Source organism: Achroia grisella, unplaced genomic scaffold (assembly GCF_030625045.1).
Source record: "Achroia grisella isolate CSIRO2021 unplaced genomic scaffold, CSIRO_AGI_Agris_v1 utg1080, whole genome shotgun sequence".
In the NCBI taxonomy this organism is placed as follows: domain Eukaryota; kingdom Metazoa; phylum Arthropoda; class Insecta; order Lepidoptera; family Pyralidae; genus Achroia; species Achroia grisella.
This window is the reverse complement of record NW_026712570.1, coordinates 1778835-1798539: the sequence shown is the minus strand read 5'-3', so window position 1 is coordinate 1798539 and position 19705 is coordinate 1778835. Positions and strand designations below refer to the sequence as shown.

General features: G+C 36.0%; 1 pseudogene; it reads right to left on the bottom strand.

Moving 5' to 3' along the window:
• Positions 1–16392: 16392 nt before the first annotated feature.
• LOC131842499 (uncharacterized) lies at positions 16393–18846 on the bottom strand (annotated as a pseudogene).
• Between the last annotated feature and the right edge of the window lie 859 nt (positions 18847–19705).

Sequence of the window (19705 nt, the reverse complement as noted above, 5' to 3'; positions counted from 1 at the left end):
AGACATGATATACGTAGAAAACACCCAGACCGATACAAATAATTGGTACCGTGCGAGGAATCGAACTAGAGATCGTCGGAAGTAAAGCGGTGTGTTAAACCGCTAAACCATCGAGGCCGTCACCACTTTCCCGCGCTAAATCTCACGTGCTTTTTATCCGGCCTACGATAATGCTTTTGGTAACAGCTGGCCTTTACAGCTTCACTGGACAATGAGGAGCGAGTGCTATTGCCACTTCACCCGTGGAAGAGGGAAGGAGATTGTTAGTAATGCCACAGATAACATCTGGTAATGGGAACTAGTAATCCCCATTGTGTTTTTTTTTATTAAATTTATTTGTTTCTCTACTGTTTTTATTATCCCATTTTTTTTTTGTACTATAAATATATTATGTAGTACTTCAGCCGCGATTTGATACGGCCAAAGTTTTAATTTTATAATGTGTTCCTCTGGAGGGGATGTTAAATTATCGATCCCCATTGTTTTAGGAATGTACCATGTGAGTTCAAACTTCACGCGATTCCTCCTGTAAACCATAGTGATTCCTATTGAATTTATCATATAGGCCAACTTCCTGACTTCATATGTACCTCCAGGTACATTACATTGAAGCCAGTGAATTTGTCACGATGATCATCCAAACCATCGTGATAAATTCCTAGTGAATATGGGCCAACTGTGACTTCATATGTACCTTGTGAATTTGTCACGATAATCACACACAACATGTTCATATATGTAGAAACCATCGTGATAAATTCCTAGTGAATTTGTCACGATGGGCCAACTGACCTGAATATGTACCTGGACCATCGACCTAGTGAATTTGTCATATGGGCCAACTGACCTGATTTAAACCATCGTGATAAATTCCTGTGTGAATTTGTCACGATGGGCCAATATGTACAAAATAAATTCCTAGTGTTTGTCACGATGGGCCAACGACTTCATATGTAAAACCATCGTGATAAATTCCTAGTGAATTTGTCACGATGGGCCAAACACTGATTTCATATGTACCTGGAAACCATCGTGATAAATTCCTAGTGAATTTGTCACGATGAAAATAATAATTCAAAAAAATATAAAATAAAACCATCGTGATAATATCCTAGTGAATTTGTCACGATGGGCCAACTGTGACTTCATATGTACGAAAAAAATCGTGATAAATTCCTAGTGAATTTGTCACGATGGGCCATAGAATTTTTTGAATTTGTCACGATGGGCCAACTGACCTGACTTCATATGTAAAACCATCGTGATAAATTCCTAGTGAATTTGTCACGATAGGCCAAGAAACTTCATATGTACCTGGAAACCATCGTGATAAATTCCTAGTGAATTTGTCACGATGGGCCAAGTATTCTTCATATGTTTTTTAAACCATCGTGATAAATTCCTAGTGAATTTGTCACGATGGGCCAACTAAGTACTTCATATGTACCTGGAAACCATCGTGATAAATTCCTAGTGAATTTGTCACGATGGGCCAACTGACCTGACTTCATATGTACCTATAACCATATATAAATTCCTAGTGAATTTGTCACGATGGGCCAACTGAAACCTGACTTCATATGTACCTGGAAACCATCGTGATAAATTCCTAGTGAATTTGTCACGATGGGCCAACTGACCTGACTTCATATGTACCTAGAGATAAATTCCTAGTGAATTTGTCATGACTTCATATGTACCTGGAAACCATCGTGATAAATTCCTAGTGAATTTGTCACGATGGGCCAACTGACCTGACTTCATATGTACAAACCATCGTGATAAATTCCTAGTGAATTTGTACGATAAATAAAAGGGCCATCGTGATAAATTCCAGTGAATTTGTCACGATGGGCCAACTGACATGACTTCATATGTACCTGGAAACCATCGTGATAAATTCCTAGTGAATTTGTCACGATGGGCCAACTGACCTGACTTCATATGTACGTTAAACCATCGTGATAAATTCAGTGAATTTGTCACGATGGGCAACTGATGACTTCATATGTACAAACCATCGTGATAAATTCCTAGTGAATTTGTCACGATGGGCCAACTGACCTGACTTCATATGTACCTGGAAACCATCGTGATAAATTCCTAGTGAATTTGTCACGATGGGCCAACGAACAGACTTCATATGTACCTGGAAACCATCGTGATAAATTCCTAGTGAATTTGTCACGATGGGCCAACTGACCTGACTTCATATGTACCTGGAAACCATCGTGATAAATTCTAGTGAATTTGTCACGATTCCCTACCAACAACCTGACTTCATACCTTTACCATCGTGATAAATTCCTAGTGAATTTGTCACGATGAGCGAATAGGCCATCGTGATAAATTCCTAGTGAATTTGTCACGATGGGCCAACTGGAAATAATGTGCCATCGTGATAAATTCCTAGTGAATTTGTCACGATGGGCCAGAGACTTCATATGTACCTGGAAACCATCGTGATAAATTCCTAGTGAATTTGTCACGATGACGACTTCATATGTACCTGAAACCATCGTGATAAATTCCTAGTGAATTTGTCACGATGGGCCAACTGACCTGACTTCATATGTACCTGGAAACCATCGTGATAAATTCCTAGTGAATTTGTCACGATGGACCTGATTGGAAACCATGACTATAACTTCATATGTACCTGGAAACCATCGTGATAAATTCCTAGTGAATTTGTCAATTACTTCATATGTAGTCGTGATAAATTCCTAGTGAATTTGTCACGATGGACATGACTTCATATGTACCTGGAAACCATCGTGATAAATTCCTAGTGAATTTGTCACGATGGAAACCTGACTTCATATGTACCTGTCGTGATAAATTCCTAGTGAATTTGTCACGATTTTGACTTCATGACCCTGAAACCATCGTGATAAATTCCTAGAGAATTTGTCACGATGGGCCAACTACCTGACTTCATATGTACCTGGAAACCATCGTGATAAATTCCTAGTGAATTTGTCACGATAGTTTTTCATATGTACCTGGAAACCATCGTGATAAATTCCTAGTGAATTCCTAGCGAATTTGTCACGATAAACAACTTCAATATAAACCATCGTGATAAATTCCTAGTGAATTTGTCACGATGGATTTTTTTTTTCGTGATAAATTCCTAGTGAATTTGTCACGATGGAAAAACTGACCTGACTTCATATGTACCGAAACCATCGTGATAAATTCCTAGTGAATTTGTCACGATGGTACCGTGCGAGGAATCGAAACCATCGTGATAAATTCCTAGAGAATTTGTCACGATCGTCGGAAGACCTAACTTCATATGTACCTGTGTTAAATTCCTAGTGAAACACGATCGGGCCAACTGACCTGACTTCATATGTACTTGGAAACCATCGTGATAAATTCCTAGTGAATTTGTCACGATGGGCCAACTGACCTGACTTCATATGTACCGGCCATCGTGATAAATTCCTAGTGAATTTGTCACGATGGGCCAACTGACCTGACTTCATACGTACCTGGAAACCATCGTGATAAATTTCTAGTGAATTTGTCACGATAGGCCAACTGACCTGACTTCATACGTACCTGGAAACCATTCATAAATTCCGTGAATTTGTCACGATAGGAACTGACCTGACTTCATATGTACCTGGAAACCATCGTGATAAATTCTTGTGAATTTGTCACGATGGGAACTGACTTCATATGTACCCCCATCGTGTAAATTTTTTTGTCATTAAATTTACTTCATATGTTCTCTGGAAACCATCGTTTTTAATTATCCCATTTTTTTTTTGTGAATTTGTCACGATGGGCCAATATATTGACTTCATATGTACTCGTGATAAATTCCTAGTGAATTTGTCACGATACGGCCATAAAACCATCGTTAAATTAAATTTGTCATAACTGACCTGACTTCATACGTACCTGGAAACCATCGTGATAAATTCCTAGTGAATTTGTCACGATAGGCCAACTGACCTGACTTCATACGTACCTGGAAACCATCGTGATAAATTCCTAGTGAATTTGTCACGATAGGCCAACTGACCTGACTTCATATGTACCTGGAAACCATCGTGATAAATTCCTATTGAATTTATCACGATAGGCCAACTGACCTGACTTCATATGTACCTGGAAACCATCGTGATAAATTCCTAGCGAATTTGTCACGATAGGCCAACTGACCTGACTTCATATGTACCTGGAAACCATCGTGATAAATTCCTAGTGAATTTGTCACGATAGGCCAACTGACCTGACTTCATATGTACCTGGAAACCATCGTGATAAATTCCTAATGAATTTGTCACGATAGGCCAACTGACCTGATTTCAAATTTTATCATCCTCCACTGGTGCCCCGTCAGCGTAAACCGTTAGCGCAAGCAGGTGCAGCATTTTATTATCATCCATTTAAATAAAATCTTTGTACCAGGCAAGACTGAAGCGACTGAAGACCAACTCCAGTCTGATGGATATGATTGAAAAATCGTATTGTGTAAAAATGGATTGTGCGTGAGCACAGCTTAATTTAGTATTTCGTTAGTACAGACAAGAATTACAAATTTCAGCATAGGCCGATTTGATTATGTTTTTAATCAATCTTCCCTTGACTTCCGGTTAATTCCTATTTACAAAATAAACGCTTCATCCTCTTTGGTGCTTCGTAATAATTTGAAATTAATTCGTAATATTTTGTTCTCGGTAATATTGTAATTTTAAACAAAATAATTCCATGAACGTTGTTTAATTACATGTAATTTTGGGAGTTTGTATACGGGTAGGGATATTTGTTAGCAGTTTTAATAATTGTCTGTTTAATAAACATTTATTAAACAGACAATTCCCCTGATAGTACGGTTTACCCAACCAACGTTTGCTTGTTTGCCCCCCTCCGATCGATCCCCCGTCCAATTCAAACGGGGATCGAAATTACGACGGCCTGAGCCCAGGTTCGAACCCCTAATGGTGCCCTCAGACTAAAGTCGTATCCGTCAGGCAGGAGTTGGCCTTCAGCCGGTCCATAAGTCCTTCCGCGGGTTTGGAGTATCGTCCGGTGAAGCTGTAAAGGGCAGCTGCGGCCAACAGCATTAGAGTAGTCCAAAAAAAAAACTTGTTTGCTACTATTGTAGTTGGAATCCAATGGCCCATTTCTTATCAATATACTCTAGGTCGACCTTAGGTCCACCTGGAAACTACCAGGGTTATTACTGGTGAACTCATAGCGATGGATTGTCTGACCTGATTTCATTCTCATCACATCATCCTCTACTGGTGCCCAGTGTAAATCATTAGCGAAAGCGAGTGCACCATTGCGGTATCATCCATAAAAAATACAAAATTACTTCTAAACCCGGCTGATGTTAACATATTGGGTTTCATTGTATTTTCAAACCTACCAGAATCCTATTAAAATATTATATATCTTTATAAATAAATTAAAGTTTCTTATAGATGATGGCTCTGGATAAAATGTGGCGTGGTGGAATGTTCGAGAAGACTGTGTAAATTCATAAATAGAAACAAATCAATATCTGTATTCTATAGCGTGACGTTCTTTATTTAAATTGAACCATTTTATTTTTAAACTACTATAATATAATTTGCTAGTATCACGGCGCTGGCTACGCGGAATATAGCCTATGTTATTTACTGAAATTGTAGCTTTTTTAGTTTTTTAGAAAAAAATCTTAAGTTCTTTTTTGTTCTTGTTGGATCAAACCACGCCTGATAGTAAGCACTCCATAGGTGAAGAAATTATTTTTTATCCGTCAAGTATTTTTTGGGTGTTAAAATATACAAAAATGTTTTTTTTTTGTAGTATTAGTAAATGTATACATATTATTATACGCTATTTGCGATCGCAAACAATAAGTAAGAAAAATACGGTAAATGGAGGCATGGCATTTCTAATTTATTTTTCTGTTAAAATAAAACTATAAGTTTTTTTTTTTGTAACACACGAGCATGCGTCTCACTCGATGGTAAGTGATTACCGCCGCCCATGAGCACCCGCAACACCAGAGGAATTGCAATTACGTTGTGGGCCTTTTAAAAAGGAATAAGCACTTTTCTTGAAGGTTTCAATATCGTATCGGTTCGGAAATACCATTGCTGGAAGGTGAAGTTCCAGCAATATTCAAATTCAATAGTTTCTAAAATATATCACTATAATGGACAGACAGACAAATTCGCACCATAAAATTCATATTAACTTTTTGATTCGTAACTCTAGAAATTAAAAAATTTAACGAACTTTGTTTAGATGAACTAAAAAGTACATATTTGCTTCTCCTTGTTTCATATGAAATCTAGTTAAATAAAAGGTAGAAACAGTTAAGTTATTTATTATGTAATATGCTAGCTCTATTTACGGCGCTGACTACGTGGAATATAGCATATGTTATTTGCTGAAATTGTAGCTTTTTTATTTTTAAAACATGTAGGAATAAAAATTATGGCAAGGGCTTCCATAGGTGTAAAATATTTTTTTTTTCCAAACATTTTTTGCATTCATCTATTAAAATATTTTTTTATAGTATCATTAAATATATACGTATAATTTAAAGGGAGCCTTGTGACCTTGTGATTTATTACCTTAAGTCAATATCTTGAAACGTCGTGATTTCTAGTCAAAATTTGGTGTACCTAAAAGCTACGTGTATTAAATATTTTTAACGAACTCTAATTTTTTAACAGCAATTTTAATTTATATGGCAAAACAACGTTTGCGGGATCAGTTAGTAATATATACAGAATTCAAAAAGATGGGTGTACGCTTCAATCACAACACTCCTTCGATGTTGCGTTTTGTTACTGCTTATTATACGCGACATTTCGTTAAACAATTTTAAATTTATTGTTCTCTTTTTTACTTTTTTTATTATATTATTACGCACATATTTGTTGGCTGCCAGTTACAAATTTATTTTTATACAGAATTATACTGCTCTACATGTTGATACATGTACTTGTTTATTATACTTTTGTGGTATCACAACGCACTTATTTGTTGGTTGCCAGTTACAAATTTATTTTTTATACATAATTGCTAACATGCATCAATGTCACAGATAGCACAAAATACATTGTGACGCAAAACTTCAAGGTAACTTCTATTAAAGGAACATGAATATTCATGGCTGGTGACTGTCTAAGAGTAAACAGCAAGCCGGCAGGACACCACTCGGCAATATTGCCACATAATCCATCTTTATTTGTCACAGCTCCGTAATGTATCGTCTACGCCGTGAACATTATTAAGTTACCGTGTGGGAGATGGAAATACTAGACGAATTGCCGCCATATATGAACTGGTAGATAGTGGATTCTTTCTTTTTCTTATTTTAATAATATCATCACTGTAGGTACCTGAGTCTCGCCTTTCTCAGCCTTCAAGCTTCCTTTGTGAGATGTTTCGGTTGTTCAGATCATACTCGTAATATTTGCGAAATGAAGAGATATTTTAGTCTTTTGGAATGGTAATATATGTATATATACGACTAGCTGTGCTCGCGGTTTCACTCGCGTGGAATTTATACCCTATATATTATTATAATTAGCTATATTACTGTAAAGCTTCATCAAAGTCAGTTCAGTAGTTTTTACGTGAAAGAGATTCATACACAAATACAAACTTTCGCGTTTATAATTGCCATATGGCATTATGTTTGCGCAAGTACACTTTTATTTATTTTATTTATTTATTTAATTCAGGCGAGTTCCACATGGTGTCCCATATTATAAATACCTTTCTATAGACACTGGGTGCGACATACATAAGAAATAATAATAAATATATTTAAAATAAAAGTTATGTCATTGGTCACGGCACAATGACGATGTTGTCAAATAAAAATTATTATTATTATTATTATATTGCCCTAGACATTTATAGTACTATAAATAATAAAAAAATATTATATTAATTAATAATAATAAGATTATAAATTAGGTGGGCCATCAGCTTGTTATGGTTGACTCTTATTGTAATAAAAAAAAATAACACAATTGCTTCACTTAGTAAAAGTTGCGAAGTAACAAATTGAGGGTGACGTATCTGGAGTTGAGTCAACTTTCAAAGCGTTTGTGGCCCGGGTCCCCACCAACATGCTGCCCATCTTAATGAAAGAGGACTACTGGCGGAAGGTGGTGTATCGCTACTGTGGCAGATTGTCGTGGTCAGTGCCGTGACCATAGAGACGTTTTATATTATCACTGTCCGACCTGTGTAACTTCATTTGCATTACACTTACTTGACAATTATCGATACATTTTGCCCAATTTATATATCTTTTTAAATTATAGTTTGTTATTCCAATATAGAACCTACTAGCTACTCGCCCCTGCAAAAGGTGTTACATATGAATGTGGATGGTTAAAAGGGCAGAGGAAGGCCGAAAAAGAGATGGATGGACTGTGTGAAAGATGATATGGTAAGAAAGGAAGTAAATAACGCGATGACTGCGAACAGGGATGAATGGAAGAGAGAAACATATTACGCCGACCACAAATAAATGGGATAAGGAAGAAGCAGATGATGATAGCTACTCGCCCCGGCTTCTCCCGGGTATACATGTATTATATACATAAATCTTCCTCTTGAATCACTCTATCTATTAAAAAAACTGCTTCAAAATCCGTTGCGTAGTTTTAAAGATTTAAGCATACATAGGGACAGACAGCGACAGCGACTTTGTTTTATACTATGTAAGATATTACTGTGACGCGAGAATTTTATATATTAGATAAAAAAAGCTTCCAAGCATTGCTTATAAAAATTTATGCATGGCGATATAGTTACAAAGCCAGGTCGCACCTGCACAGTTTGATGTCAATATAAGGGTACTTGAGAGAGATCTGATCGGCTTATACTATCGTACCTCCATCCCTCTTTACAAGTTAGAGGATCGGATGTCTGGAGATAAGCGTCTCGGTTCCCTCCAGTTCACTCAACTCCAGTTTCGTATTTTTATACCGAGTTCAAAAAAGAAAGGAGTTTTCAATTCAATAGTTTTTTTTCTTGAGAGAACCGAATTTTTAGGGTATACAAATTCAAATTAAAAAAGAATTTATTTATGTAGATCATGTTAGCCGCTTATTAACATCAAATTTTTATATTATAATTATTTCCCTACCATCCAGTTCAGTATACAGTTTCAATTGAGAAGAACTGGCAAGAAACTCAATTAAATTTTTTTTTTTTTTTTTTAAAAAGCCATTTTTTTAATACTAGCTACTTGCTCCGGCTTTGTCAGATTATACATATATTATACATATAAACCTTCCCCTTGAATCACTCTATCTATTAAACTCTACTATGTAATGATGTAAATTTATATAGGTGTCTATGTCTGACATTAAATGAAAATCCCATTGCATGAACAACTATTGCCATGCACGCTCGTTATTCAAGTAAACATTTAGTGATAGGCTTTGCTATCTGTTTGTTATATGTTACTTTTAGATTAGTCTTCGCTGTGAGACCTTTTGGGAAATATACACATTCTTTATACATTGAAGGCCTCAGTGATCTAGCGGTTTTGCTAACCGCCGTACTTCCAATGGTCGCGGGTTAGATTCCTCGCACGGCACAACATTTGTATTCATGAGTATGATTGTTTGTATCGGTCTGCGTGTTTTCTATATATATTATGTTTGTATCAGTATCTAGTACCCACAACACAAGCTGTAGCTAGCTTAACTTGAGACTAGATGGCGCTGTATGAATTGTCCTGTGATTATTATTATTGTATATTTTATTTTCACAGCTTTGCTGGGTTTTTACGATTTATACTACTTTGTTAAATATTATTTATTAGTTCCAATACAGAAATATTATTATTATTAAAGATTTTTTATTAATTTTGCCCAGATTTTGCTGGTTTTTTCTTTAAAATGTATACACTTACGGACCGAAAGCAAATGAGTGAAGTGCAGTGTGTGTGTATATGTGTGTGTGCGTGTATGAGTGTGTGTGTACTTATTATTATTATTATTAAAAAAAAAGTTAAGAGGGACAAGTGCCTTGTCCAACGACCCACATAAAGCCAAAGTAGACTTATGGAAGTTAAATCATCCTGCTCCTTTGGACTTTATTCAACCAATCGAACACCTGCCCCCAGGTAGCGACCTGCAATGGCCCATTTGGAAATCGCTCAACAGACTACGAACCCAGATGGGCCGCTGCAGGTACAACTTGGTAAAGTGGGGTGCCGCTTCAAGGGAGGCTTGTGACTGCGGAGCGCCATCCCAGACTATGGCACACCTGCTGGCTTGTCCTTTGTGCCCAGCAGTCTGCACAAGGGATGCGACGGAGTGCGCAAGGGTTGTCGAGGGGTTCTGGGGAAAATATATTTAAATATATGTATTTGGTTGCCGTTGAAACGAAGAAGAAGAATTAAAAAAAATTAACAGTAACTGTAACTAACTGGAGAGGGACTCCAGTTACAGCTGGTTCCAAATATGTTACAATTACCGAGCAAAAGTCGATTCAAGTAACCACCTCTAGAAGCTGGCATCAATATATCCCATACGTTCGTTTACATTTTCGAGTCATATATCGATTAATATAAGATCCAAAATCCTTTGAGAGTCGTGTCAGAAAGCAATTAATGAGTGTAAACACGAGGGCTTTCAGCGCTTTCAGAGCTTTCATGTGGTCGTTAACTAGTGCAAGCTTCCTATAGCTTGCATCTTAACATTCCACATCGTGTATACCTGAAGAGTTTCGTTGGTAAAAATCTACAGGTTCTATTTTGAGAGACGAACAAACGTACTAATTCTATACCTAATGTATATATATATTTTTTAGTATAAAAGAATTATTATTATTATTATTATTATTATTATTATATTATATATGTATAAAATTCTCGTGTCAAGTATCGATGTTAGTTACCATACTCCTTCGAAACGATTTGACCGATTTTTATTAAATTAATATACATATTCAGTAAGTCTGAGAATCGGCTACTATCTATTTTTCATACCCCTAGATGATAAGTGTTCTCCACCTAACATTTATTTTTTGGTAATTTTTTTTTTATAATGTGGCAATAATACATACAACCTTAAATTTTCACCCTTCTAGCATCAACCCTTTTTTTCGACCAATGCACTGGGCATTTAATTTATATGGCAAAATAACGTTTGCCGAGATAGCTAGTATATATATTTCTATGACTAACATGTATGTATTTACAAAAAAAGTATCTATGTAGTTTTATTCTACGTAGCTTGGAACTAGATGGCGCTGTGTGAATAGTCCTGAGTTATTATGATTTATAATCCTATAAGAGAGACGCCATGTTGTAGCAACATTTGTTGGCTACAAATGTTTTATGCATAGATGAAGGTTTCAGAAATTCAAATTTTATTATTTCAGCGTCGAACTCACTTTAAACTCGTTCCTAGGAATAACATACGGACTGCATTACAGTTGCGTGCAGTGAGATGTCATTTGAAAGTACACTCGCGAGCAAAAGTATGGAATCACTTACTTGGAATTGATGTCGCGTGATCTCTGATTAGCTGGTAGAGAATGCCATATGGCATTAAGCTCGCTTATTCTTTATTGCACTTTAAAGAGTGTACAAGATACACTCTTTAAAGTGCAATAAAGAATAAAATAAATAAATAAACAAATAAAGAACCGTCTTTGAGCAGTTATTTGGGCTAGAGAAAGGAACACAAAATATTGAAACTTAATTTTAAGACCAAATAAATTTTGTTGTTTCTTTCATTAAATATTTTTTCATTATCCTTATATTTTCCTAACTCCTACACTCAATCCGGGATAGCTCCTTAAATACAGGTGTAATTTAAATGAATTCGGTATCCATTTAACAGTTTAACGTTTCCAATGGTATCACTTTTATTATTATTAAAGGAAGATATTGAATTTTAATTTTATTTTCAAATAAATATTATTAATTAATCGTTGTTGTTTTCTTCATTCGTTAGTTTTCATTATTCTTATATTTTCCTAACTCCTTCACTCAATCCAGAGTAATTCCTTAAATACTGGTGTGGTTTAAATGAATTGGGTATCAATTTAAAGTTAACAGTTTAAAGTTAGAAATAGTATTACCTTTATTATTATCAACGGAACATATTGAATCTTATTTTTAAAGCCAAATATTTTTTTTATTAATTAATCGTTGTTATTTTTTCATTCATTATTTTTCCATTATCCTTGTATTTTCCTAACCCCTACACTCAATCTGGGATAGCTCCATAAATACTGGTGTGATGTAAATTATATGAATTGGGTATCAATTTAAAGTTAACAGTTTAACATTTCAAATGGTATCATTTTTACTATTATTAACTAGTTATTAAGTAATCAACATCGCGCGGAATCAATACCAAGTGACTCCATACTTTTGCTCGCGAGTGTTGTATATGTAGCGTACTATATGTTTTATACATCAAATATGTTAAGTATTATCTTAAGACGTGTGTCCGCGCAAAACAATCGCGATGTAGGTATATATATTTATGAAATTAAAACTTTATTTTATGTATATTGACATACTAATATTTTAAATATATAATACGGAGATATAGACAACTCCGTCTGAGCATTACAAACTCTAAAATTCTTGATAAGCGAGCCCAAATTTACATGAATAAAATGCATAATGTATTCAACGTCATCCTTTGACAAATATCAAAGGCTTCCTTAGGCCAAATACAGTAAGTTACTTGTGAATTTGGATCAATATGTACAAATGTGTTTATATGATGACAATATGACGCAGTTCCCGAGATAATAATCGTAGCTGACTATTTAATAGAGTGTAGCCTTGGTGGTCTAGCGGTTTAGGACACGGATTTGTTACCGATGGTCGCAGGTTCAATTTCTTGCACAATTCAAATATTTGTATTCATGAGTCTGGGTGGTTTCTGTTACATATTATATATATACATATAATTACAAAAAAAATTATGTGTTTGTCAGTTATTTAGTGCAGGTTTGATTTCTCGATATTTATATTAATTTGTATGATTCTATTAATCTCGGTGTGTTATATACATATTATGTACATGATTACAAAAAAAATAGTTCTTCTATCTGTTGTTTAGTACCATAACACATGCTTTACTTAGCTGGGGACTAGAAGGCGTCGTATCAATTGACCCATGTTGTAAAAAAATCGAGTATTTTGAATAATAATATGAGAAAATGTTTCAAAAGTATAATTTAAGTGTTTAAACATTCACAACACAGTATCGTACAATAATATAGCTTATACATCAGAATAACAATACTATTAATTTCAGGTGATATTTCGCGGATGAAACCGCGGGCACAGCTAGTAGATAATATTAGTACAGAGAACTCGAATAGTATACATACAATATTATAATATATATAATATAATATAGTATAATATAATATAATATACTGAGTAGGTTATTATTTTAGTTCTTCTTTCGTATCAACGGTAACTAAATATATTTTCCCTAGAATGTTACGACGACTTTTGCGCATTCTGTCGCACCTCTTAGATCTTTTTTTATGCAGGATGTTGGGCATAAAGGACAGGTCAATAAATGGACCATGGTCTGGGATGGTGCTCCGTAGTCACAAGCCTCTCTTGAAGCGACACCCTATTTTACCAAGTTGTACCAGCAGCAGCCCATCTGAGTTCGCAGTCTGTTAAGCGATTTCCAAGTGGGCAGGTGTTCGGCTGGTTGAATAAAATCCAAATGAGCAGGATGATTTAACTTCCATAAGTCTACTTTGGCATTATGTGGGCCGTTGATCAAAGCTCTTGTTGTTCTTAAAAATCTATGATTTTAGTTAAAAATACTCGGTAATAATATTACAAATTTTAAATACTAAACTGAAAAGATGGTTACAAGACCTCGAGCACTGACGGCCGAAAGTTTCGGCATGACTATACAAATTTTGTATTACTCAAATATAAAGAGAAAATTTATAAGTTTCTGTGCTTTTGGAGCGTGGGTACATATTTTAATTAATTCCTGTTGGTAATGTACATTAGAGGAACTGATTACTTATAATTAACTTTGTTTCCGTTTGAAAAATTACAGACGTAAAATTGGGGATATATACTTTATATAAAGAAACTATTCTTTATATAATTGTAATAGAAAACAAACTGGCGGTCTTCGACAGTGCAGTTTTTTGGAAACTTTTTGCCACGCACAACCACATTGTGGAATCACCTTCCAGCAGTGGTATTTCCGAACCGATATATATATATACGATGAACGACGAACCTTCAAGAAAAGAGCTTATTCCTTTTTAAAAGGCCGACAACGTACTTGCAATGCCCCTGGTGTTGCGGGTGCTCATGTGTGGCGGTAATCACTTACCATCAGAGCCGCATGCTCGTTTGTCTCCTGTGTTATATAAAAAAATAAACTATCAATATTCAACTCAAAATAATTTACTTTAATGGTTGAACAACGATTGCCTGATTATAATAATGCAGAAATAATTGTTCCGTATTCCGAATATTTCCTCATTAATAATAATAGATCTCAGGATATAATCCCAGACCGATACAAACAATCATACTTATGAATACAAATGTATGCACCGTCCGACAAACCGAATTCGCGACCTTTGAAAGTAGGGCGGAATTCTAAACCGCTATACCACTGAGGCCGTTGTGTTGATGAATAAAACTGTGCTATATTCTTATTTTATTAATAAAGTTTGTAATATCTATTAATATAAATAAAATTGGAGTGTCTGTTTGTAATATTGAAATAACCGTTTTTTACTACATATATGAATATATATAAATACGGTACATACACCAAAATAACATTTTTTACAATTTTTGTCTGTCTGTCTGTTTGTTCCGGATTATCTCTGAAATGGCTGGACCGGTTTTGACAAGACCTTTTTCGGCAGGTGACTGATGTAATAAGGAGTAACTTAGGCTACTTTTATTTTAGAAAAGTAAAGTTATATTCCACGCGGACGAAGTCGCGTGTACAGCTACTATATAATAAATAAGTACACTGTAAATTAACAAAAGTTTGTTATTGAAAGCTATACGATTGCCAGAGTACATGGATCACTTATTTGTTAATGTATAACTTATATTTTCTTATTATAACTTTTTATTTTCCCATATAAAAAGAAGACGCCCGAGTTTATTGCTTATTTTCCTTAACTTTGCCAACAAGGTCATACCTATAGGAGTTTTGTATTCAGGGCCAATATTGAAAGAATGATTAAATGCGAAAACTTTTAAGAAAATCTGCTTTGAAAAAATACTAGATAGATAGATAGTAATGTACATCGACAGATACACAAATATACAGTATACGGACACATATGGATGGTCTCGGTGGTCTAGCGATGTGAAGGATGGAGACAAAGATGACGAGCAAAGAAAACGGCAGCGTATAGTCTTAAAATATTGTGTAATAGACTTATGTCATATAAAAACAATATAATATTATAAAAAACATAGATAAAAAAAAAGGTATAAATATAGTTCGTAACAAGCGATTTAGCACGCCGCTTTACTTCCGATGGTCGCAGTGTCGATTCCTCGCACGGCACAATTGTATTCACGAGTATAATTATTTGTATCGGTCTGGGTGTTTTCTATGTATGAGAAAATGTATATCTATGTATTTGTATTAGTTATCTCAGGAACAAACATTTGTAAGCTTTAGCTAGCTTGACTTGGAACTAGATGGCGTTGCGTTGTGTGAAGTCTATGTTATATATATATAATGTATCATATAAATTATAAAAAAGCAGTATGATGATGATGATGATGTAATCCAGGCCGATTTCGGCCACGGCGACTATCTTCAGTTCCGATTTTGTCGTTGATGTGCTCGCATGTGACTATGTAGCGATTTTGTGTGTATGGCGTTGCGTTGTGTGAGAGCACACCGATATATATATATATACAGATGGTACCTCAGCTTAAATTATCCAAAAAAAGCAGATTATATAAAAAAGAATTAACAAATATCCACTATGTATATATAAAATTGATATATGAACTGCTTCCTGTGTCGCTTCTTTATATATGTACCTGAGATGCCGCCATGCTTCCAATGCATTATTTGTTCTGAGGAAAAGATGCACTAGTTTTTCCTCCATCATACGCGTCACATACATTTAAAGGACGTTCATAAATAAGGAAATTCTAAAATATTAGATAAGACTTCATATTCCGTATGATAGATAACGGATATCTATTTTCCGACAACCCCGAGGTGGAATCGGTCTAGTGGATGTGACGGCGATATACGTCCACGTTTCGGCAGGTATAAGATTTGGGCTTGTACGGCACAAACATTTGTTCGTTAATAAGTATGATTGTTTAGAGTCGGTCTGGGTGTTTTCATGTATATTCTGCTGTTGATCTTGCAAAAAAAAAAATCTCACTTATATGATATTGTCTAGGTAGCGATAACATCCAGTTTTCAGCTCATCCCCTCCGAGTGTAATATTCAGTGACTCGCGACCATGAGTATCCAAAGACATTATTATTCTTTTTGACACTGATTTTTAAGCCAAATTTTTGGCACGACTGAAATCGGACATTAGCTGTTGCAGGCCCCCTGGGGATTCTGCTAAAAAGGTCACAGCGTAATCAACTCAGTGATCACGGCTTAAAAAACCGGGCTTTCATCTGCAAGGAAAAACATTGTCGAAATCGAATGCGAACTTCGAAGTCGTTTGTGAGACCTCTTGGATCCTCACCAACATGATAACGTCGACCGTTGTGGGTGCTAGAACGCACCCCTGTTTTACCCCACAGGTGACGGGGAAAAAATTGGACTGTTCGTCGTTAACAGACGCAGCACTGCATGTCGTCATGCAGGAGTCTTAGAAGACAATGTCTGTACATCCGATTTTAGATTTTACAAGCTAGAGGCTTCGAGCACACTATCGAAGGATGTACAGGTCAACAAAACAGAGATATAAATATCTTGCTCTCTGCTCTTCTCCTGTAGTTGTCTCACTGAAAATATAGCTTTAAAATACCTCGTTCTGGCCGGAGTGGGTTTAAAGATTTTTTCGGAAAGCATACATAAGGCGGTTCAGAACAGCGTGCAAAGACTTTTCCATACTGATAGTAGCGATACCACGGTATGATATATACCGGTCACCCTTGTTCTTATATAGGGCCCTGATACGTGATACTTTAAAAGTAGATGACTTGTTCCTCTTGCCACATACGAACAAAATGTTCCCATATAGCTGAATGCAATTCATCACCGCCGTATTTAAACAGTTCTCCCGGTATAGAGTCAATGCCCACGCGCGCGCTTATTTTGCTGTTGTTTGATGGCGAGAGCAATAAATTCACAAAAAAGTGTCTCGTCCAGCTCAGTAGCGACAGGGAGTTGCGGAATCGAACGAATGTGTTCCAGGTCAGCAGCCCGGTCCACATTTAGCAGAGTGCTGAAGTGTTCTGCCCATCGTGCAAGTACTTCCTCTTTGCTCTTAAGTACACCTACTCCAGACAGCGGCTTTAACGGTATTTTGGCAATAGAGGTTGTGCCAATTAATTTTATATATGTATCGCTGTAAAATTCTCCGAGCTGATTCGTGTCAACGAGCCACTGAATCTGTTGAGCCTTCTCTCGCCACCACTTGTTTTTGGCCTCCCTAGATAATCGCCTCAGCTGCAGGTTACTTCGTCTGATCTCCGCAACGCTCACATTTTGGTCACCATTTGTCGGAGGAGACGGCGATGCTTGTCAATTGCTTCCGTCAATAAATCATTCTCATCAAAATCGTTCTTACGGACTCTACTACCCAAAGTAGTTGTGGCCGTGTTCAGTATGTGAGAAGACAAAGCACTCCAGTCGCAATCCACAATGCCGCCAGAGACCATATATTCTTTCCTCATCTCAAGATCTTGAAGCCCATCTACGTTAAGACTCGCATTGGGCTTTGATCTACCAGATCTTCGAGGACGATAGAGGCGAAGACGCAACTTAGCAACAACAAGCCTATGGTCAGTCCAGTAGTGCGCACCACGCATGACGCGGGTGACGAGGACTTGGGAGACGTCACGTTGCCGAACGATTGCGTAGTCAATTAGATGCCAGTGTTTGGATCTTTGCATCCATGTATTTTTATTAGCGGGAAGCCTAAACAAGGTACTTTTTTATTTACGTTATTGCAAGATGGAATTTTACATAAACTGAGTAAAAGCTGGCAACAAACAAATACACTATGTATATATAAAATTTCATATATGACCTTCCTTTCCTCTTTCTTTATATATGTACCACAGATGCAAAAGGTACTCAATGCATTATTTGTTATAGGAGACCAGTTTTCAGTTACTCCATACATTTAAAGGCGTTCATAAATTATCAAAGTTCTAAAATATTAGATAAGATTGATATGATATGATAGTTAACGGCTCATCTATTTGACGACGTAAAACGGTGTCTAGCGGTCTAGATTGCTTTACGACCTTTGGTCCGAGGTTCGATTCCTTGCAAGGCACAAACATCTGTATTAATGAGTATGATAGTTTGTATCGGTCTGAATGTTTTCTATGTATATTATGTATGTATTTACAAAAAAAATCTACGTATATGTATCAGTTGTCTAAAACCCATAACACAAGTTTTAGCTAGCGTACTTGGGACTAGATGGCGCTGTGTAAATTGTCCTGAGATTATTATTATTATTATTATCTGATAGCCTATAGACGGCTGAAAAATCATTCATTACTTACACACACACAAAATCCCTACACACTACCCCTACCCTTAAAAAATTAACATACCCTTCTTAAAAAACCCTATGCAAGGAAAAGGACATTGTCGATTACACGCGAACTTCGATTTTTGTGGCCCGGATCCTCACCAACATGATGTCGACCGTTATGAAACCTACTGCCCGAAATTATGTACCGCCGCCATCGCGATCGTGACAGATTGCCATAGTGCGTGGTGATCATACTGACAATATTATTATCTGATTTTATATTTTACTAGCTACTCACTTCGGCTTCGTACGGATGTACATGTATTATACATATAAATCTTCCTCTTGAATCACTCTATCCATTAAAAAATAGCTTTAAAATCCGTTGCGCAGTTTTAAAGGTTTAAGCATACATAGGGACGGACAGACAGCGACAGCGACTTTGTTTTATACTATGTAATGATAATGATTATGATATATATACTGTTCAAAATCTACCCTGTACCATCGTAAGCACAGATTATTATATTAGAGTCCGTTAGTTTCTGTTCCCGCGCTATTCCTTCCCCCCCCCCCCCTCACCCCCCCTTCTACGGCGGCCATGACGCGCGCGCATTTTTTGTATATTAAAATAAATTAAAACTGAGTTAAACCTACTGTGAAACTGGAAAGCTAGCGAAAATATCTTCGAGACCCTGAAGCCCAAGAAATCCGCAGAACCATACAGGTACGAGACAGACGCTTCCACATAAAGTATTTTCCCGAACATATACCATAAGCATATTATTATATATGTATCTTAATCTATAAGGTATTTATAAAATGAAGCCTAATAGCTGAAATAAATAAATTAACAGTGAGGTTTAGGTAAAAATAACTCTTCGAGAAAATGCATCTGTAACCATTTGTAGTCATTGCAATCATTTTGAGTTGATTATAAAAATCTCTAACTAAATGTAGTACTCGAATATATTCAGTTGCAACACACTATAAACAAAACCGGTGCCATTGTTTATGCTAAACA